Here is a 15,752-nt window from a genome sequence, read left to right as displayed (position 1 = left end):
CTATTTTTGGGTCAAACTAAACTACGCATGGCTACCAAGGACAGTCGAGTATTTTGGTATGAGAGAGAGAGAAAGAGAGATGTAATTATTTCTCTGCGAAGCCCGTACCTGTGTATTGCTTGAATTTTTGGGGCTTAATTGCGAGAAAAGTCGTGAGCATTTCTGATTTTGAATCAATGTCCTTAATAACAGTAGTTCCCAATTACTTAAAATGAAAACATTCTGCAATGGTTTGTTAATGTAACGTGTTTATAGACATTGTATGGCCGTATGTAGTGAAATAGCAGGAGCACGCACACTACCTCATTTTACATCATAAATCAATCGATATTTGGTGAAAAAGAACTCAACTTAAATCAAAAGTGTTGTCAATTTGTTGTCTTTTCTATTGCTCTTATTTATAAGTTGTGGAAACATTCTACAAACAAGAAAAAAAATATCTCAGTACAATTAAGATCACGCATTCATATCGTCGAGTTAAATTTTTCATAGGAATGAATGATATTCTGCTAGAGAATTTAAGATTCATTCAATCCAAATTATAACAATAACTAAAATACTGGTATTACATTCTTATTAAAAAAATCATTTATACAAATGAGTTACATAGTAAGTAGGATCTATGTTTTAATTTATGCATAGGGGTATTGAAATCATTGTATTTTTATCTCTATTAGATTAAGTATGTAAGGATAGAAAATCAAATAACATATTAGAAGTTTTTTTTTAAAGAAGATGGGTGAACATGACGAGCGAAAAGCCTATAGTGTGACAAACATGAAGGTGAAAAATTAAATCTCAATTATATCAAAATTTTCCTTGATATTTAATCTAACATTAAAATATACTTTATGTAAAATCTCTACAATTTGCAAAAATCTCACAAAGATTGAAATTATTTGCTTATGAAATATTGTACACACACTAAAGAGGGCAAAAAGAGTCATTTTCTCATACTATAACACTATTTTTCGATATGAGTGGGTCTTCGCTCCATTTTTTTGAAAGTTAATCCTCGAAGTTTGCATAAAAATATACATTTTTTGGTTTCCTAAAATATGGAGCAAAGACCCACTATACCTTAAAAATATATTTTTATGACATATCATTCGCATCTTTTCGAGAAATACTTGAAGTCCAGTAAGTCAAGGGTCATATCGCAAACATGATTTAAATGCCAATATTTATCAGATCTTGCGTAGTCAAGTGGTTAGCGTGCTAGTCTCGAAAGAAAATGATACTCAGGATTTTTATTGCTACGGTTCGAACCCCCACGAATATCACATTATTTTTTAAATAAAAGAATAAATTTTCCGAGAAAATTTTCCTCAGAAAAGCTTTGTTTATCATAATTTCATACATTTCAATAATGAGAACTTTACTCTAAATACTGAATTCACAAATTGAACATGATTTTTATATATTTGAAGCTATAGGCTTTCTGCACGCTATGTTCGCCCATCTCCTTTTCGATGAAAATTAATTGCCTGACGTCACTACATCAGGCAGTGATCTAGAGAGGATTTTTCATTGACCAGCTGGAAGATAGTCTGATGACAAATTAAATACTAGATGTGCCTAAAACGTATAAATAGCAATTTGCAATGCTTTAATTATGAAAAAATCCTTTGAAAGAATATATACCTGTTGATTGTTTATTTCAGGTTTATTGTAGACATTATAGAAAAGGTTTAGTATTATATAAATTAATAATGCCCGTGATACATAGTCTCGTTATTTCTGGATGAGTTCATTTGTTTCATGTCATTCTGTAATCTGGACAAAAATTCAATTCTTACTTAAATGAGTCATATTCAATTTGTCGGAGATACATGTATTATTTGTTCCGATGTAAACGAACTACATTAATTAACAACGAAAGATGTTACTTTATTTGAAAAACAGTAAATTCCCCACAGCGGTTGAGACTGTTGTTAGATTACCGAGCATTGAAAAATTTGCCAAATCTCTCAACAATTTTCCAATGATCGCCATTATCTCTCATTGATCTCCCAATGGTCTACACGATCTCTGTGGTCTTCTCAAGTTTTGATTCTACTCAAAATAGCTCTCAAAGATTTCAGATGTTAGCAATATCTCAAAAAGGCCAAATGTCGCCCTCTGAGCACAGAAAGTTTGCTTGGATCTTGATCATTTAGAAGTCTTTCAAAGAACGCAAAAAAAATTTCACGGCTTAAGGAAAAAAGTCATTTGAAGGTCATTTGCAGAGAGACAATCTTAGTTTACTTGATATTGTAGTATTTTACTTTAAATTGTAGTAGAGACTATAAGATTTCAACAAGTGCTTGAGAGATCATTGGGAGATCGTAGAGACTGGTGTGAGATCTGGGAGAAACTGTTTTCCTCAATTTTTCATCTCGCAACAAGCGCATTATAATCTGCCAATCATAATTAGAGGGCCCCTTTACACAAAGAGAGATCACTGAAAGGGTGATATTCAGCTTGTCAACTCTTTGAAAGTCTCGAAAGTCTGTCTACATGTATATGCAAATGTTTTAAGGCAAATATAAAGTGCTTGGGAAAAGTAGGATAGAACTACATTTCATGGCAATCTGTCGAGATCACTTCATGATCTAGGCACTCAAAGAATCACATTGAAAGTTCCTTCAGAGTCTGATGGTAACATTGCTCTCTTAAGCTACCTCAGAAAGTGAAGAGATCTACGGATATTGCTGAGAGATAAAGTTTAACCAAGAGTGATCACCGTAAGCCATAAATAGACAAGTGATTAAAAAACAGTGTTCTTTGAAATACCTCTGAGAGATCATTAAGCGATGGGCGATCTTTCCGCGCTGTTAGAGAGAGTGATTTCCTTGAAAAAACTATTTTGGTTAGAGTCTAAACATCTTAAAGACCGTGGACAATGAATAGACCTCTGGAAAATCTTGGCAGTACGTTACAATGGCTGGCCGACTGCTGGAAGATTGTTAAAAGATCTAGCCAATTTTACAACGCTCAGTAATTGCTCAAAGGTTGCCACCTCAGTAAAGCGGTTTCATAAACATGTTTACTCTTTTTTTTTTTTTTTAGAGATCGATGAGAGATCGAACGATTAATTTATTGTCTTCTTTATTTTTTTAAGAAGCTTCAACTAACAGCAGGAAGATGTTGGTGTTCTTTTAGTAAATTAATAGTTCATTTACATCCAGAATGAGTAACCAAAAAAATTTTAATTCATTATTTCACTAGAATGACAAAGACCTGTGTAATTATTTGAAGAAAATTCCGCACCTTAGGGAAAACCCTATAAATTTATATTTTATACTATTTAAAAGGTATGAATTTAAAAAATGCAATGTAATAAGATTTTAAAGAACTTAAATTTCTGTGTACTTTACATTGTGTCTGGAACTTTATAAAATTCTTCCAAGCATATCTTTTGATATAGTTAGTGTCTGTGTGTGTTAGTGTGATCCAGTTAAATACATGTTTAATTTAGAATTAAGATTTGTTTGCTTGTTCTTAATCACAGAAACATTCATTTTATATTGATGTGAATCAACAAATAAGTTGTTTAGAACAAATGCATTGATTGCAGATACACTCTGTTTGTTATTATTAAATATTGTTAAATGTGTGTTTTCTCTTTCTTAATATATACAGTACCTATATTTATATATACTTGCTTTTAATAAGATTTCAGAATATATATGAGTATTTTGCAGATTTAGGTGCATCTTTTAAGATTTAGGTAATAGTTTTAATATAACTCCCGTGTATAGTATTAAAATAATCTTTTCACTTGATTGATTTTAAGTGAATGTTAACATTGTCTGTCTTTCAAACGGGTTGGTAACTCTTGAATTATTTAACTCATGAACTATTTAATTATAATAACAAGGTCGGGTTTTCGGATTGCAAATATGAAATGTAGAATAAAGTAACATGTATTTATACCATTACTGTCTTCTTTTGATGTTGCAGTAATACAGAACTAAGATTTACATAAGATTAATAGCGCCTGTCTACAAGGTTGAACTTCCCTACCATTTTTACCAACATAAACTCTGTAATCACTCGATGCCATTGCAATTTTTCATAATTCTGCATAATTCCTGACATACTTGAAAGAAAAAAATATCATACCAGAAACCACAGGCACTTATTTTTGCATTTTTTTAATCCAAAGTATAATAATAACACAAAATATCTACACCAAATTGCATGGAGTAGCGTAAAAACTCTGCTCGCCGACGGGAAAATTCGTTTCACACCACTAATCTCAAGCAGAATATGTTCTTAAATTTTAATTGGCTAAAAATCTGTTTCTAAAATTACATCGGAAAAATATAGTCATGTTTTCATGGAAAATAAAACGTAAAGAAATTTCATATTTTCACTGCAAACTTTTAACATTATAATTGAATTTTTGAACCCACTCATTTTCAAATTGCTCTCTGCTCGAGATTAGTTTACATACCTTTTCATGGCAGTCGGAGAGCAGTGTTCTGACGCTGTTAATATGGAGATAAAAGAAAATAGAGACAAGCATGCCAAATATGGTTGTGTAGAAAAATTATCGTAGACGACATTGTTTATAAACAGTTTGCCAGTGTATGTTTTTTTAAAGTGTAAATGACTGTGATTTTTGTGAGGGGGTACTCCATGTAATTCGGATTACATTATACTATTGGTTGAAAAACTTATTGCAGAAATAAGTGCCTGTTTACAATTAGACATTAGTGTTAGACATTATCAGCGGTGAGATTTACCATTTTATTACCTGTTGGTACGTTTAAATTTTATGTGTTCCTTTGGGGAATAAATGATAGAAATAAATATAAGATAATTCACGTAGATTGTATACTTAATATACAGGGGGAGAGATAATGACTTTAAAAGAATTTTATGCATGTTTACCATATAATCAAAAGAGTCCAGTCCTAACGCCAAAACCTCTGACCGAGTGGCCATAAATTTCACAGTTTAAAAAAGCACCCTTGTCCATCATAACCATGCACTTAGCTTGTTCTCCTCCTAGGCATCTGATCCCACCTCTGGAATTTCCAAGGGCCCGTGCTTTATGTCCTGTTTACAAATTTGTATTGTTTATATTTTTTGGAGATCGATCACTGTTGATATCTTCATTTTTTCAATCCACTCGTAAATGTCAATGTCTGATTTTTATGAAACAATTTATTTCCACTTTGGGTTTCAGCGGCGAGATACTTTTTCAATGGGTGCTAAAGAATACGCGGCGCCAAGTCATAAGTGTGAACCTCTAGCATGCTGGAGAACTAATGATCCTTCGTTTATTTTTAGTTTATTTGTTTTATCATATAATTTTTGAAATTGCTATTCAATGATTCTTTACGGGGTTGTAATATACTAACTTAAAGATGACCGTCAAGGCCGTTAATCCTCTATTCCTTTGCTTTTTGATAGCAGTGTAAACTAATACGCGTCATCACATCCTGGATGAACTACGAATATACTACGATTATGTATGTCTGAAAATGTATTTCTATTGAAAAAATAAATATCACAAATATCATCATTTACCTTCATCAGACATATAATATTTTGACTCCATACTTATTGATGTAGTACGGGATGATTTGACTGAGAAAACACTGTGCGATTGGTACATGTACATGAAGATACAGAACAATACTGAAAATTGTATTGCTACAATTTGGAACAATACAAATTGGGAACAGAGTAAACACAGACAACTAAAAACATTAGACGTGGGATCAGGTGCCCTGGAGGAATAAGTATCACCCGCTGTGTCATTCATGTCATGATCGGGCAAACGGGAAAATTCGTAGACAATTTAGTTTGAAAATAATGACCTAACAATTTCTATGAAAACAAAAGTCAATATAAATTCAATTGAACGATAGACTGTATTTGTTAACAAAGTCATTGTATCGACCATAGAATTTGCAAATTGTTGACTTTTGATATCCTTGTATTATCAATTTAAATCTCTATATAGCATTTAGAAATTATTCGTACGTAGAACAAGTTCTTCTTATCGAATCAACAGGGAGACATAAATTCTATATGCAGGTGATAATGGTAATTTGTTACAAAAAAAAGGGAAGCTGAAGATCACCACGTTTATCATAAAGATTTGCTTGATTGTTATAAATGTCTTTCTCTAGTAAAATATCCAAATATGAAACAGAGACGTCAGACTCTGTGGTGACTTTTATTTCGTGTTCAAAGGGATATATCGAATCAACGAAGAATGAAAATAAATATTATCAATGAAATTTATAGAGATAATGAACAGTATTCAAGCTCAAAAGTGCATTAAACAATACAAATTTTGAAGCAGAACAAACACGGACATCTAAAACATCAGAGGTGGGATCAGGTGCCATGGAGGCACCTGGAGGCAATTCATAAAGCGTCGTCGATATATCTGAATGTTGAATTAAAGGCCATAGCCAGAGACTACTTTTCATGTTCAAGCTTTTGAATAAATTCTGTTTCGTATGGAGACAAAATTAGGTCTGCTAATAATGGATGCAATTAGTACCCACGTCCTTGAAACTACTTTATCATAAAAATGTAAAAATCACCTTTCAATCTTATATATCTACTCGTTAAATGTACTGTATGAATGCAAACATATCAAAATATTCCTGTAAAATGAGAGATAGAATAAAGTTTTTGGAATGTCTTTTACCGGAGGTGATTTAGAGATTCTGGAATCAATCAGTCGAAATTAATTTGGTAGTGATCATGTTTCAATTTATTCTGGGATTCCAATTTATTGATCGTCAGCTGTTCATTACAACATTTTTCTAAAGATGTAATCTGGAGTGATTACATTTGAGAAACAAGGATCATACATTTGGAAAAATCGTATATTCTAGTATAACATTTATGCCATTAGTTCATATTAACTTTATCGACAGCAAATACGTATATTTAAAAGATCGAAATCTATTTGCGCTATATCTTTCTTAATCATTAAAACACGTCATACATAACGGCATTCCTTTCATTAAAGAGAATTAATGATGTTTTATTAAAAAACGTTTTTGCGCGCGTGCGCGTTTGTGTATTCACATATTTACCCCTTAACCAGCAGAAAGCACATATTTGACAAATTTACATGGATCCAGTATACTGAGAGCTAAACGTGTACTCATCCGTTAGCGCACTCAATAATGACTATGTTTTTATAAATACAAAATCATGATATTTTATATATATACATATATATATATATATATATATATATATATATATATATATATATATATATATATATATATATATATATATATAATTTCCGTGTTAATAACATCAATAACAGTTTATTCCTTAAAATTCGTCTATTGTAAGTTAACAACTGCCACCTCATCAATGACTGCATCCAAGGCTTTGGTGCTTTCAGAGGCAACTTCACTTGTCTCATTTTGAACATTAGAAATTTCCTTTTTCACTTCGTTTTCGGTAACATTTTCCAAATTTTCAAAAGCTACTGTTGACTTTTTGCGATGATACATATACTGCTTCAAATTACTGTGATTAGCCAGCATTTCCATAAAAGTTTTCTCAGACAGATTTCTGTCGATTAGAATGTCACTACGATCCTTAAAGTCTTCTAAAAGTATTTTCTGCATAATCTTTTGAGTCCGCGTAGGATCCATTTGTCGAAGCTTTCGGTTTATTTCCGGTTTAAAAGTTTTCATTTCAAAACCAGAATAATACACACGCGTTTCTATTTTAAATCTTCTAGCTGTCCTAGGAGTTTGAACAAGTTCTCTACGGAAACCTCTCTCCATTGTCTTGAAATTTGACACTTTATATTCGTTGTTCAACACCTGCTGGAAGGCCCTCAGTTCCCGGAGGGATTTTTCGGTTCTTTCTTTCATCCGTTCCAACATAAAGTCATTATGGCGTTTGTTTTTCTCCAAAATCTTATGGAGTTTCCTAGTCCTGTCAGACTCGATAATATTTACCTTCACTGCCCTCGCTCTGGTCGCGTTTGAGATGTCCAACAGAGAATTGTATACTGTTCCTTTTCCTACAGGACAGTTGATACGATCTCTCTGCACTTTCCTATTAGTTGCTTGTGGCATTCCTCGACAGAAGTAACTTTTCTTTGTACTTATTCGTTACATAAGCAGTAAAACGTAACATCTGTTTGCCATTTTTACCATTATCAGTACTTTCTAGTCAATCATTTTCAGTTTACTCAAGATGCACTTACTTCTAATATTCAATAAAAAATCATTCTGCTGAAAAGATGTGGTCAATGAAAGTCTCACGCAGAAGTTGCCCCTTCCCCTTTCTTGTTTGTTTTTATGTGTTAGATTTTTGTTACGTTTGTTGGTGCTGATAAAATGAAGAAAGAACTAATCAATGACGTTTAAAATTTGAACAATAAAGAAACTTCAGTTATAATCAAAGTTCTAGTCGCTCAAACTCTGACACAAAAGAGTTTTGTTTAACAACCAACTTCGTTATCTACAATCCAATACGTACTTTCTCAGGTACAGTCAAATACCAGGTACACGTCTTCTACAAAATTAATTAAACATAGGCAGTATTTTATTTAGGTCGATATATTTTCGTTAACAAAGTGTTGTCTATTTAGAGCCATGTTCATATATCAGAAATTAGATTGATTTTTTGTGAATATTAATCGTATCTTAGAAATATATTGAGTGTCAAAGCAGCGGTGATAGTACCCATCATCGAATATTCTTTTTTTATTTTCAATAATGTCACACAAAAGAGAGGGAGGGTATTTCTTGCCTACTGAAGTTCTTGTTTTTTTTTTAAATTTCTATTATAAGAATTTTATACATGTCTTTACATCTTTCCATATCAATATAGAACATCTTCATAGAATGAAATATGAAGATAAGGAACAGTATTCAATGTCGAAAGTTCACTGAAACGATACAAATTTGGAGCAGAGCAAACACGGTATATTTGGTACATAAGAATTCATTTTGTTTCTGTTCACAAAACTGTCTTTAAACTACCTCTTTCAAACCAGAATATTCAACAAAATTTGTTTTTACGCCTAGTTCTGTAAAGGTGTCAAGGCTTAAAAAATTATTATCAAAGTCAAACAAGTCACTTATGAAATCAAACAAGCATTAAAATACTAAGTAACTTTTAAGAAAGAAAGAGGACTCGCCCATGATGATTCCTTGATTATACCATACATGCTATTGGAATATACTAGCATTTGAATTTTCTGTTGTTCTACAATACAAATCTTAAGCCAACTTCTATCCAAAAAGTGTTCGCTATTTTCTTACATAATTTTGCAGTAAAGGTTGGATCAATTAACCAAAGATTTTTAATACCTGTTTGTAGTTGTTCTTGAAGTAATTTACCCACTTGGAATCTAAATGAATTAATCTTCTTATCCAGCTTGAGCTTAATGCTATCATAAACTCCGAATTATCTACCATTTTAAGGCCACCAACTCTGTAGTCTTGAATGATAATATTTCTTTTATTTTATGAATTTTATTTCTCCAAAGAAAACAATATTCTTCTTCAAAAACGTTTATTTCAAATGATGGATTAGATAAAGTAAGTATCACGTGATTTAATTTATGGATAATCAATGTTTTAATTACAGTTAACCTACCAATGGGGTTAATTTTCTGAGTTTCCATTGATTCAATATTTTTCTTAATATCACTGAACTCTGATGTATAACTGAGATTAATCATGTTATCTAAATCTACAAAAATTTAATCCCTAAAAAACAAAAAATACTCCAGTCTAACTTCCACCTAGAATGGTGATATACATCCTTTGAAATTTTTTACTGTTAATCCATGTAACTTTTTTTGAAAATTTATTCTAAGCTCTGATAAGTTTGTGAAGTAGTCTGTTTCTCTTAGAATTCCATTCATAGATTCAGGCGATCCCTCAGAGACAAGCGATGTACTAGTATCCTCTGCTTATGAAATGAAATCTTGTACTCTTCTCTATTGTTACGCCTCTTATACATTGTATCTTTATTTTTGCGGATGAAAATACCCAAAATTTCAGCACACAATAGGAAGAGGGCTTGATCTTTACTCACCAAAAAAAAAAAAAAAAAAAAAAAAAAAAAAAAAAAAATTAAATAAATAAATAGATAAAATAAAATTAAAAAAAAAAACTGCTGTTGAGGGGAAACTACTGATGCTCTGTGCTACAGAATATTCTAGAGGTGGTATAAATCAAAAGTAGATTCTTGCAAAAAACTTTTAGAAAGTTTAAATTTTTCAATTTTTTTTTTTCAAAGTAAGTAACATCAAAATGTTTACTTTTCTACACTTTATATGACCATTCCTCAATATAAATTGAAAACTAGACTTGTTTATATCATAGACAACTGCTTCTTCAATAAAAATGGAACTTGGAAATTTTCATATCTTGTGATTGGTCATCCATAAAAATACTTTGTTAAAAATCATTCTGATTCTACACACAAGTACTCTGAAGTTGCTATTAAAAGGATGTTGGAGTTCCCCATTGACAACATCTACATGTACATCTATGTATTCTTTGGAGATCTTCCAACAAACAGAATTCCAGGGACATAATTGTGCACCTTTATTAGTCTACCTGTTTTTACATTCCTATCAACCAGAATTTTATTTTCCCATGAAGCATAATTTATTCAAAAAACCCTACACGAGCAGAAGAAAACACTTGCTGTGGTCTTCAATTCGAGATTCAATTAACAATAGTTACATGTACTTCCATTCATATGTCGACTCGATATATCCAAGTGAAATAAAAGACACCACAGAGTCTGCTATATCTCTTTCATATTTGGATGTTTTACTGACTATAGACGATAAGGGCCAACTAACAACTAAATTGTATGACAAACAAGATGACGTCAGCTTATTCATCGTCAGTTTTCCTTATTTACATAGTAATTTCCGCTATCACATACATATGGTGTTTTGTCTCCCATCTTATTCAACACTTAGAACATGATTAGCATGAGTATGATCAATTTTAATATAGAAGCAAGCTACTGATAAATCAGTTGATAATATTTACCACACTAAATCATATTAATAAGAAAAGCATATATGAGTTCTTTAAAATCATTTTCCATGTGAATTATTGAGTAGGGGTTGGGTCGATATCAGAGATCCAAATTTTATATAATCCATATGTACAGAAAAAATATCTCTAAGAACGACAGGACCGAGTTGTCGTATTGATATTGAAGCAGTGTTCAGTGTGGATTTAACTTTAAGTTACAGCTCCCTCAGTCCCTTGGTCCACAATAAGGAGTCAATATTTTTTTAACAAATATACTTATATTTCTTTAAATGTCTGCTGGTAAAGAACATATGGGCCAAATTGACTCAGGTCAGCGCTGTGGCAAGTGTTTTCTTCTCGCGAAGGAGTTCTTGAATAATTCTAGAATGAGATATATGCCTCTTATTATTCTACAGTACTGTATATTTCCAAAAAAGGAACCCCTTTGGCATGCATGAATCTCTTATGCTTTTCATTGAAAACTAAAATTTGTCTGCAAAAACTTTATAGCATTAAAAGATAACATAGGAATAATTTTTGTTGTTGTTGTTGTTGTTATTATTATTATTATTATTATCATCATCATCATCATCATCACAATTATTATTATGATGCTTCATAAAGAAAAGCGACAAAGAAACCTTTCATTTTGTTATGTAAAACAAAACTGTAAATATCGTTCTATTATAAGATGTAATAAGAATTTCTATTCTTTGCAATTAACAATTTCGAATGAATTATTAATGAATAAACGGAACTGATTAGCAATCGTAGTTGTTGACATTTATAAATACATGAACATGTACATATCATCCAGGTGTGAAATTATGGCACCCTAACAAATAATTAAAGTTTTCAGGTAAATCGTAACTCTTGCTGTTAAAAGAAAAATATGAAGTTGATGATGTCGATGATAATGAATCAATCTTGTTTGTGGTGCGTTTTCAACATTTAATGTATGTATTGAAGGTAGATATACCGGTTATTGTAACAATTATTAGTATATTCTAAAATAATGGATAGTCAAGAATACATATGATTAATTGCTTTCATAATGTCTTTGACTGTTCAAACTCAAAAACAACAAAATGGAGAATACTGCAAGTAAGTACTACTTTAAAAGTTAGAAAACGATTCTTTAAATTCAATCCAGGTATTTCAGTAAAGTACAGGTGCTTTTATGCGCATTGCACCTACAAATAAATTTGTACTTGTCATTCATACTTGGTATGGACATGGTTCCATTGGCAGGCACTGGACCCTTTGCTGCTGTGAAATAACGGTGAGACTGATGAGACTGGTATATGGCCATTCATGTCAAGTAGCAGACGATTTCCATTTCAATATATAGTAGTAGTATAAATCTTTTTCGTTATTAGTATTGTAATTGATTACTTTCCTGATAAGTCCTTTTGTTTATATTAATATTGCCTAACTGAAATTCACATGCTTAAATTGTCTTCAATTGCATCTATTATTTAAAAAGAATCACAGTTGCGCTATTCTTTTTGCAAGTCTGCAACTTATTAGTGATATTTTCTCTGAAATATCTTTTGTTTTCTTGCAATTATTCAAATTGTGCTTATATTTGATCGGGTATATCGATTTTGTACATATACGTCTAGCCAGATAGATATTTTTTGTGTACCTCAGACCTGATTAAACTAGTTATTATGTATTTACTGTGATTCGTAGTGTTTAAATCATACAGTATTTGATTAGTCGTCCATCTATAAATTTCACATTTTTCGTGTTTGAAGTTAAAAAATTGTGACTCATTTCAATTATTCATCCTAAACCCTACCCCTATTTATGGACAAAAATCTACAACTTGCACAAATCATACAAAAGTGACAAATGTACTGTAACAGACAGTATTGTTTACAGAATTAAGAAAAATATTTTATTTTGGAGAAATTGTACGTGAATGTCCCAAATGTCATTTAGAAAACTTTTCCCCCTGAAAATATAATATTTTGAGAAATATCCAGTATGTTTTCACGATGTCAAGACTGTCATGTGAAGTGCTTTCAACTCTCTATGTCGGACATCGTTATTAAATTCAGCAGCAGACACAAAATTGTTTTGGTCAAAATCATTAGGCATTCTGACTTGCAAGAACTATTTCTACTTTTATTCATAAATAAGGAAAGTAAATAAGGTGAGTTTTAAAATGCTCTAGCTTTCCTCACGGCTATGGCTACTTAGGTGATTATGGGAATTAATCAGTTTGACTGTACATGGCCCTGGTCAGTGATGACTGAGGTGGGGTAGTGACACCAATATGTGGGACAGTCATTGGTGGCGGATGCTCCTGCGTGCATGTGGCGTTATCGTCAACCCCACCTCAAATGGACGCTTGTGGCGCAGTTGGCGCATTTCCTTTTATTTTATGCACTGATGAATCGAATTTCAACATTAAAATTCAATGGATATATTAATGGGATAATGGCTAATTGTACACATATTGTTGTGCATTCGTGAACTTGACCCAGTGCACAATTCAGCCCATTTGGGGTCGCCACATTTGTTGTTGATTGGTGGGGAGACGACCTGGAGGCCGCTTCCAAATTTGTAATAAATTATGTCACAGCGACCAGATACGCCAAAACTTTCAATAAATTTCATCAACTAGTAAAGAGTTATTTTTTTAATAACATCTGAGATAAATGGCTTTTCTACATTTAATATAACCATTTCTCCTTTAATTAAAGAGCAAGATAAAGAATGTGAAGTGTAACATTACAAAATATCCAAATCATTGCATCTTACAAGTGTGAAGTTTAAATGGTCAAATTAATAGTTTTGACTCTTTACTTTGACTTTTGATTAGTTGATCCAAAAACACATATATCTTTCTCTTACAAACTGTCACAATCATGTACAAAAGGTTTTCGTGGGTATTACCTAAGTGTATAAAGGCCTTCGCAATCTATCAATAGAATTCATAAAAATGTCCAGTTGGTATAACAATTTTAAAGGGGAATCCCCAACAAAATTTTAATGGATTCTGAAATTGCTTTTAAAATATTGATTTATTTTCTGAAAGCCTTTGCAAAGTGTATTCATATAATGAAGGTGGCACTTTATATGAACTTCCAAAAGATGCTTATATCGGAAAGATATTGACTTAATTATAAAGAAATATCTAAGAGGGTAAAAAAATTCACATGATAAGGTAGCAAACTGCTTGTAAAGAAGGTAGACATGACTATGAAATAATGAGCCTTTCGTAGATTAACGAATTTATTTTTGTGTAAGATGTCTTACTATTCCACTAGATATCATTACATTTTATCGAGCTCGCACTTACATTATGATTTTTAAAGAAATGGAAGGGGAAAGGGGGGGGGTGCTCCGTATATACACCCATAAATACAGTTAAATGAAATAAATGAAGATAACGAACAGTGATCCATCTCAAAAAGCCTACAAACAATACACGTCTGCGAACAGGGCATAAAACACGGACCAGGTGAGGAGTAAGCATCCCCTGACGATGTGTGACTATGTACTGATCTGGTAGACGGAACAATCCTTAGTCAAATTTAGTATAAAATAAAGGCCTAACAATTAGTATGAAATATTTCGGTCAAAATACGACCCAATGATACATAATATATGTATGTTGTATTTGTAACAAGGTCATTATAACGACAATAGAATTTCGAGTCGAAAAATTGATACAACATTGTCGATACATCTGAATGTCGAGTTGAAGGCCACAACAAGTGTTTTTCTTCACTTGTAGTAATTTTTGAATGAATTTTGCTCCATAGTAATACAAAAACAGGTCGGTTAATAAGGTACACAATTAGTTCCCATCGTAATTCCCACAGATTGTTGGAAGACCTGGTCTCCAAAGATACATAGATGTTGTCAATGAGGAATTCCGGAATCCTTTTACTAATCACCTCAGAGTACGTATGCTTAGAATCAGAGTGAGTGTTTACAAAGTAATTTTGTAGATGACAGCTGCATGACAATTTCAGAATTCCATTTTTATTGAAGAAGCAGTTGTCTATGATATCAAAATGTCTAGTTTTCAATTTAACGTGAGGAATGGTTATATAAAGTGTAGAAAAGTCGCACGTTTTGATGTTACTAGCTGACTTTTAAAAAATTCTGTGATTTTAAATTAAAGTTTTTTGAGAGTTTTTGAGAGTCCACATTTGATTTACATCACTTTTCGAATATGCTGTAGCACAGTAAATCTGAAGTTTCTTCTTTACAGCAGTTAATATTTTTGTGAGGAGTAAAGATAGGGGCTTGGTAGAGCAGTTACTGGGCTGGGCAGTATATCTTTGTAAGAATTTTTATGAAGCTTAGGAATCCATTATAGGTAGAGTAGATCGAACTCACTTTTGTTGACAGGAACATTAAAAGTTTTAAAGACTGAAATGTCATTTTGTAGAATTTCATCCATAGAAAGTAAACTATGAGTATAAGTTTGATTTCATGATGTAGAATTAAAATCAAGTTCTTTTAAAATGCAGTTGTAATAATGTCAGCCTTGCAAACAAAAGCGATTGTTGCAAGCCATGTCTGTTGGAACCGTAACATATTATTCATGCATGCAGTTTTTCTTAATTCTTCTTTCACTTCCGATTTAGTGAAAACAGAAGGCTATCTGGTTCGCACATTGCCTTTCAACTTCCTAGTACGAATCCTCTGAATCAATATACATAGGTATATAGTTCTGGAACACTTAATTCATTCTAGCAAAGTCTTCAGGTCTTCCTCTTCATA

The sequence above is a fragment of the Saccostrea echinata genome, unplaced genomic scaffold (assembly GCF_033153115.1).
Source record: "Saccostrea echinata isolate AGI-Se365-2 ecotype Australia unplaced genomic scaffold, CSIRO_AGI_Sech_v1 ptg000054l, whole genome shotgun sequence".
Taxonomy (NCBI): domain Eukaryota; kingdom Metazoa; phylum Mollusca; class Bivalvia; order Ostreida; family Ostreidae; genus Saccostrea; species Saccostrea echinata.
This window is presented reverse-complemented; position numbering follows the sequence as displayed.